The following is a 17,046-nucleotide window of genomic DNA, read 5'->3' as shown; positions in this document are numbered from 1 at the left end:
TAGTGGCGAGTATCCCTGCCTGTCATGCGGGAGACCAGGGTTCGATTCCCTGACGGGGAGTAGAAAGCTTTTCTTTTACCTCCTTAGAGAAAGGACTGCCTTTCACTTCTCTGTTTTCTTTCACAGCGCCGTGCACCTTTTCATTGCTCTCGCTTTCAGAGCCTCCGCACGGCACACGACTCGACATCAGGAAGCACATTGAAGTGAAAGCAGGAAGCGCTGCGACATGCACTGTGCACATCCCGCCACACTAAGAGGTGAGTGGGTCTGTTCGATGCACAAAGAACGCTTTGAAAGCATCAAAGGCAAGTCATTCCGAGTTGGTCGTTTGTGTTTTCTGTTCAGACGCGAAATGCTGAAATGATCTCTCGGCTCCTCGGTTGTCATTTCTGCTCCGTAAAGGAATCACAGCACGCGTCGGCTTCCAGCACGGTGGGTCGGGACACGATGCCGGGGGTCGGAGAGAGCGATGTCTTCCTCGTTAGTATAGTGGTGATTATCCGCACCTGTCACGCGGGAGACTGGGGTACATCAGGACGCGCATTGAAGTGAAAGCAGGATGCGCTGCGACATGCACTGTGCAGATCCCGCCACACTAAGAGGTGAGTGGGTCTGTTCGATCACAGCGCTAGGCGAATCCCCAATCCCCTTTTGTGCATGCCGACAAAGGAAGCCGGTCTGTTTCCGCCCGGTTTCGGGCCGGGGACCTTTCGCGTGTGAGGTGAACGTGATAACCACTACACTACGGAAACGGTGGCAATCCCTGCCCAGCGGCCCAGCGCTGAGCTTCGCCAATGCGATTCAGCTGCTTCCAGTGCCTTTATTGGAGTGCGCTGATGGACCGTGCTCTCTCTCCAGAGACCAGCACGCCTGTCATGGACGGAGCAGGAAAGGCGGCGCCACATTCTACAGCCCTCTCCACGCAATCGACGAAATCGGGCTACTGAAGTGGAGAAAATCGCCTCTCCAGAAAGTGCAAATATCATCTTGGAGAGTATAAACCCTATTGATGAAGGTCAGCCCTGTCTACCAGAGTAACCCTCCCACCTCCTGCAGGGATGATCAGCTTGTCTCACACGCGAGAAGTCTTCGGTTGGAAACAAGCGCCCCCTCTTCTCGCGCGTTTTGCACGTTCGAGTGGTTTTAATGCGGCTCCTTCGTACACGGTGCTGATCTTTTGGAAAGCAGGAGGCAAAACTGACAGGTTCCCATACCGGGAGTCGAACCCGGGCGAAAGCCAGGAATCCTAACCGCTAGACCATATGGGAGCACACACCCCTGCTGTTCCGGGCATCATGCAAGCAAACTACATAAATATGAGAAAACGCGCAAGAGAGTTGTCACTCAGAGTGTCGAAGGGTCGATGTATACTGGGGCTCAGTTGAAATGCAACGTCAGGACTTTTCCGAATTAGGTCACACGAAGAGAGCACAGCCTTTTCCACCCTGCCACGTGGGTATCGGTAACTCGCCGTGATCGTATAGTGGTCAGTACTTTGCGTTGTGGCCGCAACAACCCCGGTTCGAATCTGGGTCACGGCAGAATAGGGGCGTCTGCTTTTACTACTTGCGCGAATGAAGGCAAAAAAAAGCCAATCGATGTGAACGAACGGCGCTTTACAGAGGAGTACTGCCTGACTGGATCGTTGATGAACGACAGAGGCCACTCTGACCTCTTCTCGGTTTTCTTCAATGACTTACTAAGGATCTTCTTCACATTCGCCCATGCAGGGGAAGCCAGTTACACCAAAGCAAACGCAGGAAAGTGCATTTCAAGCAGAGACCAGGAGGGACTTGTTTACACCGAGAGTGGTCGGAGAATGGAACAATGCGCCCAGCCCTGTTGCTGGAGCCGATTCTTGATGAGATCTTGGGCTCACTAAGAGGCCCCCGCTGGATGCTAATCTTTCTGTTGTTGTTGCAGGTCCTGCGCTGCTTTTGAGCCGACAGAGCTCGTCCTGGTCTGTCGGCACAGCCCAATTGCAAATGATCGGCTCCGCGTACAGCAGGAACGTGCGTTTGGTACAAGAGTGCATGAAGGCACCGGAAATACATTGGGAACAAATGACCGGTCGCTCAAGACCTCTGTGAAGTACAGGAGCGTGCGAAAAGAGGCTGTTTCCGCCCGGTCTCGAACCGGGGACCTTTCGCGTGTTAGGCGAACGTGATAGCCGCTACACTACGGAAACCTGCAGGGACCGCTGCTGGTGTCTCGCTTGCGTTTCGGGCTGAGAAAGGGAAGCGTCACTTTAGGCAGGGGGCGCTGGAGAGAGGAACAAAGGGCGCGATGAAACAAAATGCCGAAACCCGGGATCAAACCAGGGACTTTTAGATCTTCAGTCTAACGCTCTCCCAACTGACCTGTTTCGGCAGTGCGCAGAGCCCACAGCCACCTGCTCCAGCCTTCCTGTGTTGCGGCATGAGCGCACCAAGAGGAGCGGGAGAGTGTTGCAGGAACGTCACTCAGAAGGAAAGCCACCCAGCTGTGCCCTCTGAGCTCTGTCCAGCGCATCTTTCTCGCATGGACTCCTGCCTGCGACGGGCAGGAAACAATTAGCAAGAACAGAGCAGCACCCCATGGGTGTCTCATGACTACACCTTAGGTTGTGACACGTGCAGGTGTGAGGGGTTGCCGGGCTACTCTGGAGCAGAGCTTGGGCGGAGGGGGGGCGGGAAAGCAGACAAAGAGGTGACACCTCAAGGTCTGCACGATCACAGCTCTCCGCCGCCCCAGGCTTCCGCTCGATAAGCTACTGGACACACCCGCCCCTCCTCACACAGACCGTGGAAAAGCCCCCGAGTGGGAGGGCTCTCTCTTCCTCCCAGGAGCTCTTGGACGCACAGACAGAGCGCGGGGAGCCGCCGCCTGCAAACACGGCTCCAGGCCGACTCCACTCCGCAGGAGCCGCAGAGCAGAGGAGATGGGGGCAGCTTAGCTCCTGTGCAGAGACCTGAGCTGTTGTTGCTGCGGACGCTGTCTTTTCTGTTCTCGGGGTAGGAGTGAATGTTGAGTTGCCCTTAGAAATGAGGCAGAGCACTTCAACGGCACGGGTGTGTGTGCGTGCGCCCTGGTGATTCTGGGAGACAGATCGAACCTGGGCTAAAAGAGAGGGGGCTTAGCCCTCTTCCATTTGCTAGTTCAGAGTTGTACAACCCATCTGTATCTGCTAGGCGGCGCAGTCGTCGTGCACAAAGAACGCTTTGAAAAGCGTCAAAAGCAAGTCATTCCGAGTTGGTCGTTTGTGTTTTCCGTTCAGACGCGAAATGCTGACATGATCTCTCGGCTCCTCGGTTGTCATTTCTGTTCCGTAAAGGAATCACAGCACGCGTCGCCTTCCAGCACGCTGGGTCGGGACACGATGCCGAGGATCGGAGAGTGCGGTGTCTTCCTCGTTAGTATAGTGGCGAGTATCCCCGCCTGTCACGCGGGAGACCAGGGTTCGATTCCCTGACGGGGAGTAGAAAGCTTTTCTTTTACCTCCTTAGAGAAAGGACTGCCTTTCACTTCTCTGTTTTCTTTCACAGCGCCGTGCACCTTTTCATTGCTCTCGCTTTCAGAGCCTCCGCACGGCACACGACTCGACATCAGGAAGCACATTGAAGTGAAAGCAGGAAGCGCTGCGACATGCACTGTGCACATCCCGCCACACTAAGAGGTGAGTGGGTCTGTTCGATGCACAAAGAACGCTTTGAAAGCATCAAAGGCAAGTCATTCCGAATTGGTCGTTTGTGTTTTCTGTTCAGACGCGAAATGCTGAAATGATCTCTCGGCTCCTCGGTTGTCATTTCTGCTCCGTAAAGGAATCACAGCACGCGTCGGCTTCCAGCACGGTGGGTCGGGACACGATGCCGGGGGTCGGAGAGAGCGATGTCTTCCTCGTTAGTATAGTGGTGATTATCCGCACCTGTCACGCGGGAGACTGGGGTACATCAGGACGCGCATTGAAGTGAAAGCAGGATGCGCTGCGACATGCACTGTGCAGATCCCGCCACACTAAGAGGTGAGTGGGTCTGTTCGATCACAGCGCTAGGCGAATCCCCAATCCCCTTTTGTGCGTGCCGACAAAGGAAGCCGGTCTGTTTCCGCCCGGTTTCGGGCCGGGGACCTTTCGCGTGTGAGGCGAACGTGATAACCACTACACTACGGAAACGGTGGCAATCCCTGCCCAGCGGCCCAGCGCTGAGCTTCGCCAATGCGATTCAGCTGCTTCCAGTGCCTTTATTGGAGTGCGCTGATGGACCGTGCTCTCTCTCCAGAGACCAGCACGCCTGTCATGGACGGAGCAGGAAAGGCGGCGCCACATTCTACAGCCCTCTCCACGCAATCGACGAAATCGGGCTACTGAAGTGGAGAAAATCGCCTCTCCAGAAAGTGCAAATATCATCTTGGAGAGTATAAACCCTATTGCCGAAGGTCAGCCCTGTCTACCAGAGTAACCCTCCCACCTCCTGCAGGGATGATCAGCTCGTCTCACACGCGAGAAGTCTTCGGTTGGAAACAAGCGCCCCCTCTTCTCGCGCGTTTTGCACGTTCGAGTGGTTTTAATGCGGCTCCTTCGTACACGGTGCTGATATTTTGGAAAGCAGGAGGCAAAACTGACAGGTTCCCATACCGGGAGTCGAACCCGGGCCGCCTGGGTGAAAACCAGGAATCCTAACCGCTAGACCATATGGGAGCATACACCCCTGCTGTTCCGGGCATCATGCAAGCAAACTACATAAATATGAGAAAACGCGCAAGAGAGTTGTCACTCAGAGTGTCGAAGGGTCGATGTATACTGGGGCTCAGTTGAAATGCAACGTCAGGACTTTTCCGAATTAGGTCACACGAAGAGAGCACAGCCTTTTCCGCCCTGCCACGTGGGTATCGGTAACTCGCCGTGATCGTATAGTGGTCAGTACTTTGCGTTGTGGCCGCAACAACCCCGGTTCGAATCCGGGTCACGGCAGAATAGGGGCGTCTGCTTTTACTACTTGCGCGAATGAAGGCAAAAAAAAGCCAATCGATGTGAACGAACGGCGCTTTACAGAGGAGTACTGCCTGACTGGATCGTTGATGAACGACAGAGGCCACTCTGACCTCTTCTCGGTTTTCTTCAATGACTTACTAAGGATCTTCTTCACATTCGCCCATGCAGGGGAAGCCAGTTACACCAAAGCAAACGCAGGAAAGTGCATTTCAAGCAGAGACCAGGAGGGACTTGTTTACACCGAGAGTGGTCGGAGAATGGAACAATGCGCCCAGCCCTGTTGCTGGAGCCGATTCTTGATGAGATCTTGGGCTCACTAAGAGGCCCCCGCTGGATGCTAATCTTTCTGTTGTTGTTGCAGGTCCTGCGCTGCTTTTGAGCCGACAGAGCTCGTCCTGGTCTGTCGGCACAGCCCAATTGCAAATGATCGGCTCCGCGTACAGCAGGAACGTGCGTTTGGTACAAGAGTGCATGAAGGCACCGGAAATACATTGGGAACAAATGACCGGTCGCTCAAGACCTCTGTGAAGTACAGGAGCGTGCAAAAAGAGGCTGTTTCCGCCCGGTCTCGAACCGGGGACCTTTCGCGTGTTAGGCGAACGTGATAGCCGCTACACTACGGAAACCTGCAGGGACCGCTGCTGGTGTCTCGCTTGCGTTTCGGGCTGAGAAAGGGAAGCGTCACTTTAGGCAGGGGGCGCTGGAGAGAGGAACAAAGGGCGCGATGAAACAAAATGCCGAAACCCGGGATCAAACCAGGGACTTTTAGATCTTCAGTCTAACGCTCTCCCAACTGACCTATTTCGGCAGTGCGCAGAGCCCACAGCCACCTGCTCCAGCCTTCCTGTGTTGCGGCATGAGAGCACCAAGAGGAGCGGGAGAGTGTTGCAGGAACGTCACTCAGAAGGAAAGCCACCCAGCTGTGCCCTCTGAGCTCTGTCCAGCGCATCTTTCTCGCATGGACTCCTGCCTGCGACGGGCAGGAAACAATTAGCAAGAACAGAGCAGCACCCCATGGGTGTCTCATGACCACACCTTAGGTTGTGACACGTGCAGGTGTGAGGGGTTGCCGGGCTACTCTGGAGCAGAGCTTGGGCGGAGGGGGGGCGGGAAAGCAGACAAAGAGGTGACACCTCAAGGTCTGCACGATCACAGCTCTCCGCCGCCCCAGGCTTCCGCTCGATAAGCTACTGGACACACCCGCCCCTCTTCACACAGACCGTGGAAAAGCCCCCGAGTGGGAGGGCTCTCTCTTCCTCCCAGGAGCTCTTGGACGCACAGACAGAGCGCGGGGAGCCGCCGCCTGCAAACACGGCTCCAGGCCGACTCCACTCCGCAGGAGCCGCAGAGCAGAGGAGATGGGGGCAGCTTAGCTCCTGTGCAGAGACCTGAGCTGTTGTTGCTGCGGACGCTGTCTTTTCTGTTCTCGGGGTAGGAGTGAATGTTGAGTTGCCCTTAGAAATGAGGCAGAGCACTTCAACGGCACGGGTGTGTGTGCGTGCGCCCTGGTGATTCTGGGAGACAGATCGAACCTGGGCTAAAAGAGAGGGGGCTTAGCCCTCTTCCATTTGCTAGTTCAGAGTTGTACAACCCATCTGTATCTGCTAGGCGGCGCAGTCGTCGTGCACAAAGAACGCTTTGAAAAGCGTCAAAAGCAAGTCATTCCGAGTTGGTCGTTTGTGTTTTCCGTTCAGACGCGAAATGCTGACATGATCTCTCGGCTCCTCGGTTGTCATTTCTGTTCCGTAAAGGAATCACAGCACGCGTCGCCTTCCAGCACGCTGGGTCGGGACACGATGCCGAGGATCGGAGAGTGCGGTGTCTTCCTCGTTAGTATAGTGGCGAGTATCCCCGCCTGTCACGCGGGAGACCAGGGTTCGATTCCCTGACGGGGAGTAGAAAGCTTTTCTTTTACCTCCTTAGAGAAAGGACTGCCTTTCACTTCTCTGTTTTCTTTCACAGCGCCGTGCACCTTTTCATTGCTCTCGCTTTCAGAGCCTCCGCACGGCACACGACTCGACATCAGGAAGCACATTGAAGTGAAAGCAGGAAGCGCTGCGACATGCACTGTGCACATCCCGCCACACTAAGAGGTGAGTGGGTCTGTTCGATGCACAAAGAACGCTTTGAAAGCATCAAAGGCAAGTCATTCCGAGTTGGTCGTTTGTGTTTTCTGTTCAGACGCGAAATGCTGAAATGATCTCTCGGCTCCTCGGTTGTCATTTCTGCTCCGTAAAGGAATCACAGCACGCGTCGGCTTCCAGCACGGTGGGTCGGGACACGATGCCGGGGGTCGGAGAGAGCGATGTCTTCCTCGTTAGTATAGTGGTGATTATCCGCACCTGTCACGCGGGAGACTGGGGTACATCAGGACGCGCATTGAAGTGAAAGCAGGATGCGCTGCGACATGCACTGTGCAGATCCCGCCACACTAAGAGGTGAGTGGGTCTGTTCGATCACAGCGCTAGGCGAATCCCCAATCCCCTTTTGTGCGTGCCGACAAAGGAAGCCGGTCTGTTTCCGCCCGGTTTCGGGCCGGGGACCTTTCGCGTGTGAGGCGAACGTGATAACCACTACACTACGGAAACGGTGGCAATCCCTGCCCAGCGGCCCAGCGCTGAGCTTCGCCAATGCGATTCAGCTGCTTCCAGTGCCTTTATTGGAGTGCGCTGATGGACCGTGCTCTCTCTCCAGAGACCAGCACGCCTGTCATGGACGGAGCAGGAAAGGCGGCGCCACATTCTACAGCCCTCTCCACGCAATCGACGAAATCGGGCTACTGAAGTGGAGAAAATCGCCTCTCCAGAAAGTGCAAATATCATCTTGGAGAGTATAAACCCTATTGCCGAAGGTCAGCCCTGTCTACCAGAGTAACCCTCCCACCTCCTGCAGGGATGATCAGCTCGTCTCACACGCGAGAAGTCTTCGGTTGGAAACAAGCGCCCCCTCTTCTCGCGCGTTTTGCACGTTCGAGTGGTTTTAATGCGGCTCCTTCGTACACGGTGCTGATATTTTGGAAAGCAGGAGGCAAAACTGACAGGTTCCCATACCGGGAGTCGAACCCGGGCCGCCTGGGTGAAAACCAGGAATCCTAACCGCTAGACCATATGGGAGCATACACCCCTGCTGTTCCGGGCATCATGCAAGCAAACTACATAAATATGAGAAAACGCGCAAGAGAGTTGTCACTCAGAGTGTCGAAGGGTCGATGTATACTGGGGCTCAGTTGAAATGCAACGTCAGGACTTTTCCGAATTAGGTCACACGAAGAGAGCACAGCCTTTTCCGCCCTGCCACGTGGGTATCGGTAACTCGCCGTGATCGTATAGTGGTCAGTACTTTGCGTTGTGGCCGCAACAACCCCGGTTCGAATCCGGGTCACGGCAGAATAGGGGCGTCTGCTTTTACTACTTGCGCGAATGAAGGCAAAAAAAAGCCAATCGATGTGAACGAACGGCGCTTTACAGAGGAGTACTGCCTGACTGGATCGTTGATGAACGACAGAGGCCACTCTGACCTCTTCTCGGTTTTCTTCAATGACTTACTAAGGATCTTCTTCACATTCGCCCATGCAGGGGAAGCCAGTTACACCAAAGCAAACGCAGGAAAGTGCATTTCAAGCAGAGACCAGGAGGGACTTGTTTACACCGAGAGTGGTCGGAGAATGGAACAATGCGCCCAGCCCTGTTGCTGGAGCCGATTCTTGATGAGATCTTGGGCTCACTAAGAGGCCCCCGCTGGATGCTAATCTTTCTGTTGTTGTTGCAGGTCCTGCGCTGCTTTTGAGCCGACAGAGCTCGTCCTGGTCTGTCGGCACAGCCCAATTGCAAATGATCGGCTCCGCGTACAGCAGGAACGTGCGTTTGGTACAAGAGTGCATGAAGGCACCGGAAATACATTGGGAACAAATGACCGGTCGCTCAAGACCTCTGTGAAGTACAGGAGCGTGCGAAAAGAGGCTGTTTCCGCCCGGTCTCGAACCGGGGACCTTTCGCGTGTTAGGCGAACGTGATAGCCGCTACACTACGGAAACCTGCAGGGACCGCTGCTGGTGTCTCGCTTGCGTTTCGGGCTGAGAAAGGGAAGCGTCACTTTAGGCAGGGGGCGCTGGAGAGAGGAACAAAGGGCGCGATGAAACAAAATGCCGAAACCCGGGATCAAACCAGGGACTTTTAGATCTTCAGTCTAACGCTCTCCCAACTGACCTGTTTCGGCAGTGCGCAGAGCCCACAGCCACCTGCTCCAGCCTTCCTGTGTTGCGGCATGAGCGCACCAAGAGGAGCGGGAGAGTGTTGCAGGAACGTCACTCAGAAGGAAAGCCACCCAGCTGTGCCCTCTGAGCTCTGTCCAGCGCATCTTTCTCGCATGGACTCCTGCCTGCGACGGGCAGGAAACAATTAGCAAGAACAGAGCAGCACCCCATGGGTGTCTCATGACTACACCTTAGGTTGTGACACGTGCAGGTGTGAGGGGTTGCCGGGCTACTCTGGAGCAGAGCTTGGGCGGAGGGGGGGCGGGAAAGCAGACAAAGAGGTGACACCTCAAGGTCTGCACGATCACAGCTCTCCGCCGCCCCAGGCTTCCGCTCGATAAGCTACTGGACACACCCGCCCCTCCTCACACAGACCGTGGAAAAGCCCCCGAGTGGGAGGGCTCTCTCTTCCTCCCAGGAGCTCTTGGACGCACAGACAGAGCGCGGGGAGCCGCCGCCTGCAAACACGGCTCCAGGCCGACTCCACTCCGCAGGAGCCGCAGAGCAGAGGAGATGGGGGCAGCTTAGCTCCTGTGCAGAGACCTGAGCTGTTGTTGCTGCGGACGCTGTCTTTTCTGTTCTCGGGGTAGGAGTGAATGTTGAGTTGCCCTTAGAAATGAGGCAGAGCACTTCAACGGCACGGGTGTGTGTGCGTGCGCCCTGGTGATTCTGGGAGACAGATCGAACCTGGGCTAAAAGAGAGGGGGCTTAGCCCTCTTCCATTTGCTAGTTCAGAGTTGTACAACCCATCTGTATCTGCTAGGCGGCGCAGTCGTCGTGCACAAAGAACGCTTTGAAAAGCGTCAAAAGCAAGTCATTCCGAGTTGGTCGTTTGTGTTTTCCGTTCAGACGCGAAATGCTGACATGATCTCTCGGCTCCTCGGTTGTCATTTCTGTTCCGTAAAGGAATCACAGCACGCGTCGCCTTCCAGCACGCTGGGTCGGGACACGATGCCGAGGATCGGAGAGTGCGGTGTCTTCCTCGTTAGTATAGTGGCGAGTATCCCCGCCTGTCACGCGGGAGACCAGGGTTCGATTCCCTGACGGGGAGTAGAAAGCTTTTCTTTTACCTCCTTAGAGAAAGGACTGCCTTTCACTTCTCTGTTCTCTTTCACAGCGCCGTGCACCTTTTCATTGCTCTCGCTTTCAGAGCCTCCGCACGGCACACGACTCGACATCAGGAAGCACATTGAAGTGAAAGCAGGAAGCGCTGCGACATGCACTGTGCACATCCCGCCACACTAAGAGGTGAGTGGGTCTGTTCGATGCACAAAGAACGCTTTGAAAGCATCAAAGGCAAGTCATTCCGAGTTGGTCGTTTGTGTTTTCTGTTCAGACGCGAAATGCTGAAATGATCTCTCGGCTCCTCGGTTGTCATTTCTGCTCCGTAAAGGAATCACAGCACGCGTCGGCTTCCAGCACGGTGGGTCGGGACACGATGCCGGGGGTCGGAGAGAGCGATGTCTTCCTCGTTAGTATAGTGGTGATTATCCGCACCTGTCACGCGGGAGACTGGGGTACATCAGGACGCGCATTGAAGTGAAAGCAGGATGCGCTGCGACATGCACTGTGCAGATCCCGCCACACTAAGAGGTGAGTGGGTCTGTTCGATCACAGCGCTAGGCGAATCCCCAATCCCCTTTTGTGCGTGCCGACAAAGGAAGCCGGTCTGTTTCCGCCCGGTTTCGGGCCGGGGACCTTTCGCGTGTGAGGCGAACGTGATAACCACTACACTACGGAAACGGTGGCAATCCCTGCCCAGCGGCCCAGCGCTGAGCTTCGCCAATGCGATTCAGCTGCTTCCAGTGCCTTTATTGGAGTGCGCTGATGGACCGTGCTCTCTCTCCAGAGACCAGCACGCCTGTCATGGACGGAGCAGGAAAGGCGGCGCCACATTCTACAGCCCTCTCCACGCAATCGACGAAATCGGGCTACTGAAGTGGAGAAAATCGCCTCTCCAGAAAGTGCAAATATCATCTTGGAGAGTATAAACCCTATTGCCGAAGGTCAGCCCTGTCTACCAGAGTAACCCTCCCACCTCCTGCAGGGATGATCAGCTCGTCTCACACGCGAGAAGTCTTCGGTTGGAAACAAGCGCCCCCTCTTCTCGCGCGTTTTGCACGTTCGAGTGGTTTTAATGCGGCTCCTTTGTACACGGTGCTGATCTTTTGGAAAGCAGGAGGCAAAACTGACAGGTTCCCATACCGGGAGTCGAACCCGGGCCGCCTGGGTGAAAACCAGGAATCCTAACCGCTAGACCATATGGGAGCATACACCCCTGCTGTTCCGGGCATCATGCAAGCAAACTACATAAATATGAGAAAACGCGCAAGAGAGTTGTCACTCAGAGTGTCGAAGGGTCGATGTATACTGGGGCTCAGTTGAAATGCAACGTCAGGACTTTTCCGAATTAGGTCACACGAAGAGAGCACAGCCTTTTCCGCCCTGCCACGTGGGTATCGGTAACTCGCCGTGATCGTATAGTGGTCAGTACTTTGCGTTGTGGCCGCAACAACTCCGGTTCGAATCCGGGTCACGGCAGAATAGGGGCGTCTGCTTTTACTACTTGCGCGAATGAAGGCAAAAAAAAGCCAATCGATGTGAACGAACGGCGCTTTACAGAGGAGTACTGCCTGACTGGATCGTTGATGAACGACAGAGGCCACTCTGACCTCTTCTCGGTTTTCTTCAATGACTTACTAAGGATCTTCTTCACATTCGCCCATGCAGGGGAAGCCAGTTACACCAAAGCAAACGCAGGAAAGTGCATTTCAAGCAGAGACCAGGAGGGACTTGTTTACACCGAGAGTGGTCGGAGAATGGAACAATGCGCCCAGCCCTGTTGCTGGAGCCGATTCTTGATGAGATCTTGGGCTCACTAAGAGGCCCCCGCTGGATGCTAATCTTTCTGTTGTTGTTGCAGGTCCTGCGCTGCTTTTGAGCCGACAGAGCTCGTCCTGGTCTGTCGGCACAGCCCAATTGCAAATGATCGGCTCCGCGTACAGCAGGAACGTGCGTTTGGTACAAGAGTGCATGAAGGCACCGGAAATACATTGGGAACAAATGACCGGTCGCTCAAGACCTCTGTGAAGTACAGGAGCGTGCGAAAAGAGGCTGTTTCCGCCCGGTCTCGAACCGGGGACCTTTCGCGTGTTAGGCGAACGTGATAGCCGCTACACTACGGAAACCTGCAGGGACCGCTGCTGGTGTCTCGCTTGCGTTTCGGGCTGAGAAAGGGAAGCGTCACTTTAGGCAGGGGGCGCTGGAGAGAGGAACAAAGGGCGCGATGAAACAAAATGCCGAAACCCGGGATCAAACCAGGGACTTTTAGATCTTCAGTCTAACGCTCTCCCAACTGACCTGTTTCGGCAGTGCGCAGAGCCCACAGCCACCTGCTCCAGCCTTCCTGTGTTGCGGCATGAGCGCACCAAGAGGAGCGGGAGAGTGTTGCAGGAACGTCACTCAGAAGGAAAGCCACCCAGCTGTGCCCTCTGAGCTCTGTCCAGCGCATCTTTCTCGCATGGACTCCTGCCTGCGACGGGCAGGAAACAATTAGCAAGAACAGAGCAGCACCCCATGGGTGTCTCATGACTACACCTTAGGTTGTGACACGTGCAGGTGTGAGGGGTTGCCGGGCTACTCTGGAGCAGAGCTTGGGCGGAGGGGGGGCGGGAAAGCAGACAAAGAGGTGACACCTCAAGGTCTGCACGATCACAGCTCTCCGCCGCCCCAGGCTTCCGCTCGATAAGCTACTGGACACACCCGCCCCTCCTCACACAGACCGTGGAAAAGCCCCCGAGTGGGAGGGCTCTCTCTTCCTCCCAGGAGCTCTTGGACGCACAGACAGAGCGCGGGGAGCCGCCGCCTGCAAACACGGCTCCAGGCCGACTCCACTCCGCAGGAGCCGCAGAGCAGAGGAGATGGGGGCAGCTTAGCTCCTGTGCAGAGACCTGAGCTGTTGTTGCTGCGGACGCTGTCTTTTCTGTTCTCGGGGTAGGAGTGAATGTTGAGTTGCCCTTAGAAATGAGGCAGAGCACTTCAACGGCACGGGTGTGTGTGCGTGCGCCCTGGTGATTCTGGGAGACAGATCGAACCTGGGCTAAAAGAGAGGGGGCTTAGCCCTCTTCCATTTGCTAGTTCAGAGTTGTACAACCCATCTGTATCTGCTAGGCGGCGCAGTCGTCGTGCACAAAGAACGCTTTGAAAAGCGTCAAAAGCAAGTCATTCCGAGTTGGTCGTTTGTGTTTTCCGTTCAGACGCGAAATGCTGACATGATCTCTCGGCTCCTCGGTTGTCATTTCTGTTCCGTAAAGGAATCACAGCACGCGTCGCCTTCCAGCACGCTGGGTCGGGACACGATGCCGAGGATCGGAGAGTGCGGTGTCTTCCTCGTTAGTATAGTGGCGAGTATCCCCGCCTGTCACGCGGGAGACCAGGGTTCGATTCCCTGACGGGGAGTAGAAAGCTTTTCTTTTACCTCCTTAGAGAAAGGACTGCCTTTCACTTCTCTGTTTTCTTTCACAGCGCCGTGCACCTTTTCATTGCTCTCGCTTTCAGAGCCTCCGCACGGCACACGACTCGACATCAGGAAGCACATTGAAGTGAAAGCAGGAAGCGCTGCGACATGCACTGTGCACATCCCGCCACACTAAGAGGTGAGTGGGTCTGTTCGATGCACAAAGAACGCTTTGAAAGCATCAAAGGCAAGTCATTCCGAGTTGGTCGTTTGTGTTTTCTGTTCAGACGCGAAATGCTGAAATGATCTCTCGGCTCCTCGGTTGTCATTTCTGCTCCGTAAAGGAATCACAGCACGCGTCGGCTTCCAGCACGGTGGGTCGGGACACGATGCCGGGGGTCGGAGAGAGCGATGTCTTCCTCGTTAGTATAGTGGTGATTATCCGCACCTGTCACGCGGGAGACTGGGGTACATCAGGACGCGCATTGAAGTGAAAGCAGGATGCGCTGCGACATGCACTGTGCAGATCCCGCCACACTAAGAGGTGAGTGGGTCTGTTCGATCACAGCGCTAGGCGAATCCCCAATCCCCTTTTGTGCGTGCCGACAAAGGAAGCCGGTCTGTTTCCGCCCGGTTTCGGGCCGGGGACCTTTCGCGTGTGAGGCGAACGTGATAACCACTACACTACGGAAACGGTGGCAATCCCTGCCCAGCGGCCCAGCGCTGAGCTTCGCCAATGCGATTCAGCTGCTTCCAGTGCCTTTATTGGAGTGCGCTGATGGACCGTGCTCTCTCTCCAGAGACCAGCACGCCTGTCATGGACGGAGCAGGAAAGGCGGCGCCACATTCTACAGCCCTCTCCACGCAATCGACGAAATCGGGCTACTGAAGTGGAGAAAATCGCCTCTCCAGAAAGTGCAAATATCATCTTGGAGAGTATAAACCCTATTGCCGAAGGTCAGCCCTGTCTACCAGAGTAACCCTCCCACCTCCTGCAGGGATGATCAGCTCGTCTCACACGCGAGAAGTCTTCGGTTGGAAACAAGCGCCCCCTCTTCTCGCGCGTTTTGCACGTTCGAGTGGTTTTAATGCGGCTCCTTCGTACACGGTGCTGATCTTTTGGAAAGCAGGAGGCAAAACTGACAGGTTCCCATACCGGGAGTCGAACCCGGGCCGCCTGGGTGAAAACCAGGAATCCTAACCGCTAGACCATATGGGAGCATACACCCCTGCTGTTCCGGGCATCATGCAAGCAAACTACATAAATATGAGAAAACGCGCAAGAGAGTTGTCACTCAGAGTGTCGAAGGGTCGATGTATACTGGGGCTCAGTTGAAATGCAACGTCAGGACTTTTCCGAATTAGGTCACACGAAGAGAGCACAGCCTTTTCCGCCCTGCCACGTGGGTATCGGTAACTCGCCGTGATCGTATAGTGGTCAGTACTTTGCGTTGTGGCCGCAACAACCCCGGTTCGAATCCGGGTCACGGCAGAATAGGGGCGTCTGCTTTTACTACTTGCGCGAATGAAGGCAAAAAAAAGCCAATCGATGTGAACGAACGGCGCTTTACAGAGGAGTACTGCCTGACTGGATCGTTGATGATCGACAGAGGCCACTCTGACCTCTTCTCGGTTTTCTTCAATGACTTACTAAGGATCTTCTTCACATTCGCCCATGCAGGGGAAGCCAGTTACACCAAAGCAAACGCAGGAAAGTGCATTTCAAGCAGAGACCAGGAGGGACTTGTTTACACCGAGAGTGGTCGGAGAATGGAACAATGCGCCCAGCCCTGTTGCTGGAGCCGATTCTTGATGAGATCTTGGGCTCACTAAGAGGCCCCCGCTGGATGCTAATCTTTCTGTTGTTGTTGCAGGTCCTGCGCTGCTTTTGAGCCGACAGAGCTCGTCCTGGTCTGTCGGCACAGCCCAATTGCAAATGATCGGCTCCGCGTACAGCAGGAACGTGCGTTTGGTACAAGAGTGCATGAAGGCACCGGAAATACATTGGGAACAAATGACCGGTCGCTCAAGACCTCTGTGAAGTACAGGAGCGTGCGAAAAGAGGCTGTTTCCGCCCGGTCTCGAACCGGGGACCTTTCGCGTGTTAGGCGAACGTGATAGCCGCTACACTACGGAAACCTGCAGGGACCGCTGCTGGTGTCTCGCTTGCGTTTCGGGCTGAGAAAGGGAAGCGTCACTTTAGGCAGGGGGCGCTGGAGAGAGGAACAAAGGGCGCGATGAAACAAAATGCCGAAACCCGGGATCAAACCAGGGACTTTTAGATCTTCAGTCTAACGCTCTCCCAACTGACCTGTTTCGGCAGTGCGCAGAGCCCACAGCCACCTGCTCCAGCCTTCCTGTGTTGGGGCATGAGCGCACCAAGAGGAGCGGGAGAGTGTTGCAGGAACGTCACTCAGAAGGAAAGCCACCCAGCTGTGCCCTCTGAGCTCTGTCCAGCGCATCTTTCTCGCATGGACTCCTGCCTGCGACGGGCAGGAAACAATTAGCAAGAACAGAGCAGCACCCCATGGGTGTCTCATGACTACACCTTAGGTTGTGACACGTGCAGGTGTGAGGGGTTGCCGGGCTACTCTGGAGCAGAGCTTGGGCGGAGGGGGGGCGGGAAAGCAGACAAAGAGGTGACACCTCAAGGTCTGCACGATCACAGCTCTCCGCCGCCCCAGGCTTCCGCTCGATAAGCTACTGGACACACCCGCCCCTCCTCACACAGACCGTGGAAAAGCCCCCGAGTGGGAGGGCTCTCTCTTCCTCCCAGGAGCTCTTGGACGCACAGACAGAGCGCGGGGAGCCGCCGCCTGCAAACACGGCTCCAGGCCGACTCCACTCCGCAGGAGCCGCAGAGCAGAGGAGATGGGGGCAGCTTAGCTCCTGTGCAGAGACCTGAGCTGTTGTTGCTGCGGACGCTGTCTTTTCTGTTCTCGGGGTAGGAGTGAATGTTGAGTTGCCCTTAGAAATGAGGCAGAGCACTTCAACGGCACGGGTGTGTGTGCGTGCGCCCTGGTGATTCTGGGAGACAGATCGAACCTGGGCTAAAAGAGAGGGGGCTTAGCCCTCTTCCATTTGCTAGTTCAGAGTTGTACAACCCATCTGTATCTGCTAGGCGGCGCAGTCGTCGTGCACAAAGAACGCTTTGAAAAGCGTCAAAAGCAAGTCATTCCGAGTTGGTCGTTTGTGTTTTCCGTTCAGACGCGAAATGCTGACATGATCTCTCGGCTCCTCGGTTGTCATTTCTGTTCCGTAAAGGAATCACAGCACGCGTCGCCTTCCAGCACGCTGGGTCGGGACACGATGCCGAGGATCGGAGAGTGCGGTGTCTTCCTCGTTAGTATAGTGGCGAGTATCCCCGCC

The 17,046-nt window shown here is 55.4% G+C and overlaps 12 non-coding genes across 12 annotated transcripts; 3 read left to right on the top strand and 9 right to left on the bottom strand.

The window, feature by feature from the left end:
- Positions 1–2,115: 2,115 nt before the first annotated feature.
- On the bottom strand, positions 2,116–2,188 carry trnav-aac (transfer RNA valine (anticodon AAC)). Its single transcript has one exon. It is a non-coding gene; the product is annotated as a tRNA-Val (tRNA).
- A 2,415-nt stretch (positions 2,189–4,603) lies between these two features.
- trnae-uuc (transfer RNA glutamic acid (anticodon UUC)) lies at positions 4,604–4,675 on the bottom strand. Its single transcript has one exon. It is a non-coding gene; the product is annotated as a tRNA-Glu (tRNA).
- A 201-nt stretch (positions 4,676–4,876) lies between these two features.
- Positions 4,877–4,948, top strand: trnah-gug (transfer RNA histidin (anticodon GUG)). The gene has a single exon. It is a non-coding gene; the product is annotated as a tRNA-His (tRNA).
- Positions 4,949–5,522: 574 nt separating this feature from the next.
- trnav-aac (transfer RNA valine (anticodon AAC)) lies at positions 5,523–5,595 on the bottom strand. Its single transcript has one exon. It is a non-coding gene; the product is annotated as a tRNA-Val (tRNA).
- A 2,415-nt stretch (positions 5,596–8,010) lies between these two features.
- On the bottom strand, positions 8,011–8,082 carry trnae-uuc (transfer RNA glutamic acid (anticodon UUC)). Its single transcript has one exon. It is a non-coding gene; the product is annotated as a tRNA-Glu (tRNA).
- Positions 8,083–8,283: 201 nt separating this feature from the next.
- trnah-gug (transfer RNA histidin (anticodon GUG)) lies at positions 8,284–8,355 on the top strand. The gene has a single exon. It is a non-coding gene; the product is annotated as a tRNA-His (tRNA).
- Positions 8,356–8,929: 574 nt separating this feature from the next.
- Positions 8,930–9,002, bottom strand: trnav-aac (transfer RNA valine (anticodon AAC)). The gene has a single exon. It is a non-coding gene; the product is annotated as a tRNA-Val (tRNA).
- Positions 9,003–11,417: 2,415 nt separating this feature from the next.
- Positions 11,418–11,489, bottom strand: trnae-uuc (transfer RNA glutamic acid (anticodon UUC)). Its single transcript has one exon. It is a non-coding gene; the product is annotated as a tRNA-Glu (tRNA).
- Positions 11,490–12,336: 847 nt separating this feature from the next.
- On the bottom strand, positions 12,337–12,409 carry trnav-aac (transfer RNA valine (anticodon AAC)). The gene has a single exon. It is a non-coding gene; the product is annotated as a tRNA-Val (tRNA).
- A 2,415-nt stretch (positions 12,410–14,824) lies between these two features.
- trnae-uuc (transfer RNA glutamic acid (anticodon UUC)) lies at positions 14,825–14,896 on the bottom strand. The gene has a single exon. It is a non-coding gene; the product is annotated as a tRNA-Glu (tRNA).
- A 201-nt stretch (positions 14,897–15,097) lies between these two features.
- On the top strand, positions 15,098–15,169 carry trnah-gug (transfer RNA histidin (anticodon GUG)). The gene has a single exon. It is a non-coding gene; the product is annotated as a tRNA-His (tRNA).
- A 574-nt stretch (positions 15,170–15,743) lies between these two features.
- On the bottom strand, positions 15,744–15,816 carry trnav-aac (transfer RNA valine (anticodon AAC)). Its single transcript has one exon. It is a non-coding gene; the product is annotated as a tRNA-Val (tRNA).
- Positions 15,817–17,046: the final 1,230 nt, after the last annotated feature.

Source organism: Atractosteus spatula (assembly GCF_055471065.1).
Source record: "Atractosteus spatula isolate fAtrSpa1 chromosome 10 unlocalized genomic scaffold, fAtrSpa1.hap1 SUPER_10_unloc_3, whole genome shotgun sequence".
In the NCBI taxonomy this organism is placed as follows: domain Eukaryota; kingdom Metazoa; phylum Chordata; class Actinopteri; order Semionotiformes; family Lepisosteidae; genus Atractosteus; species Atractosteus spatula.
Note: the sequence above shows the minus strand (reverse complement) of the source record. Positions and strands in the feature narration are given on the sequence as shown.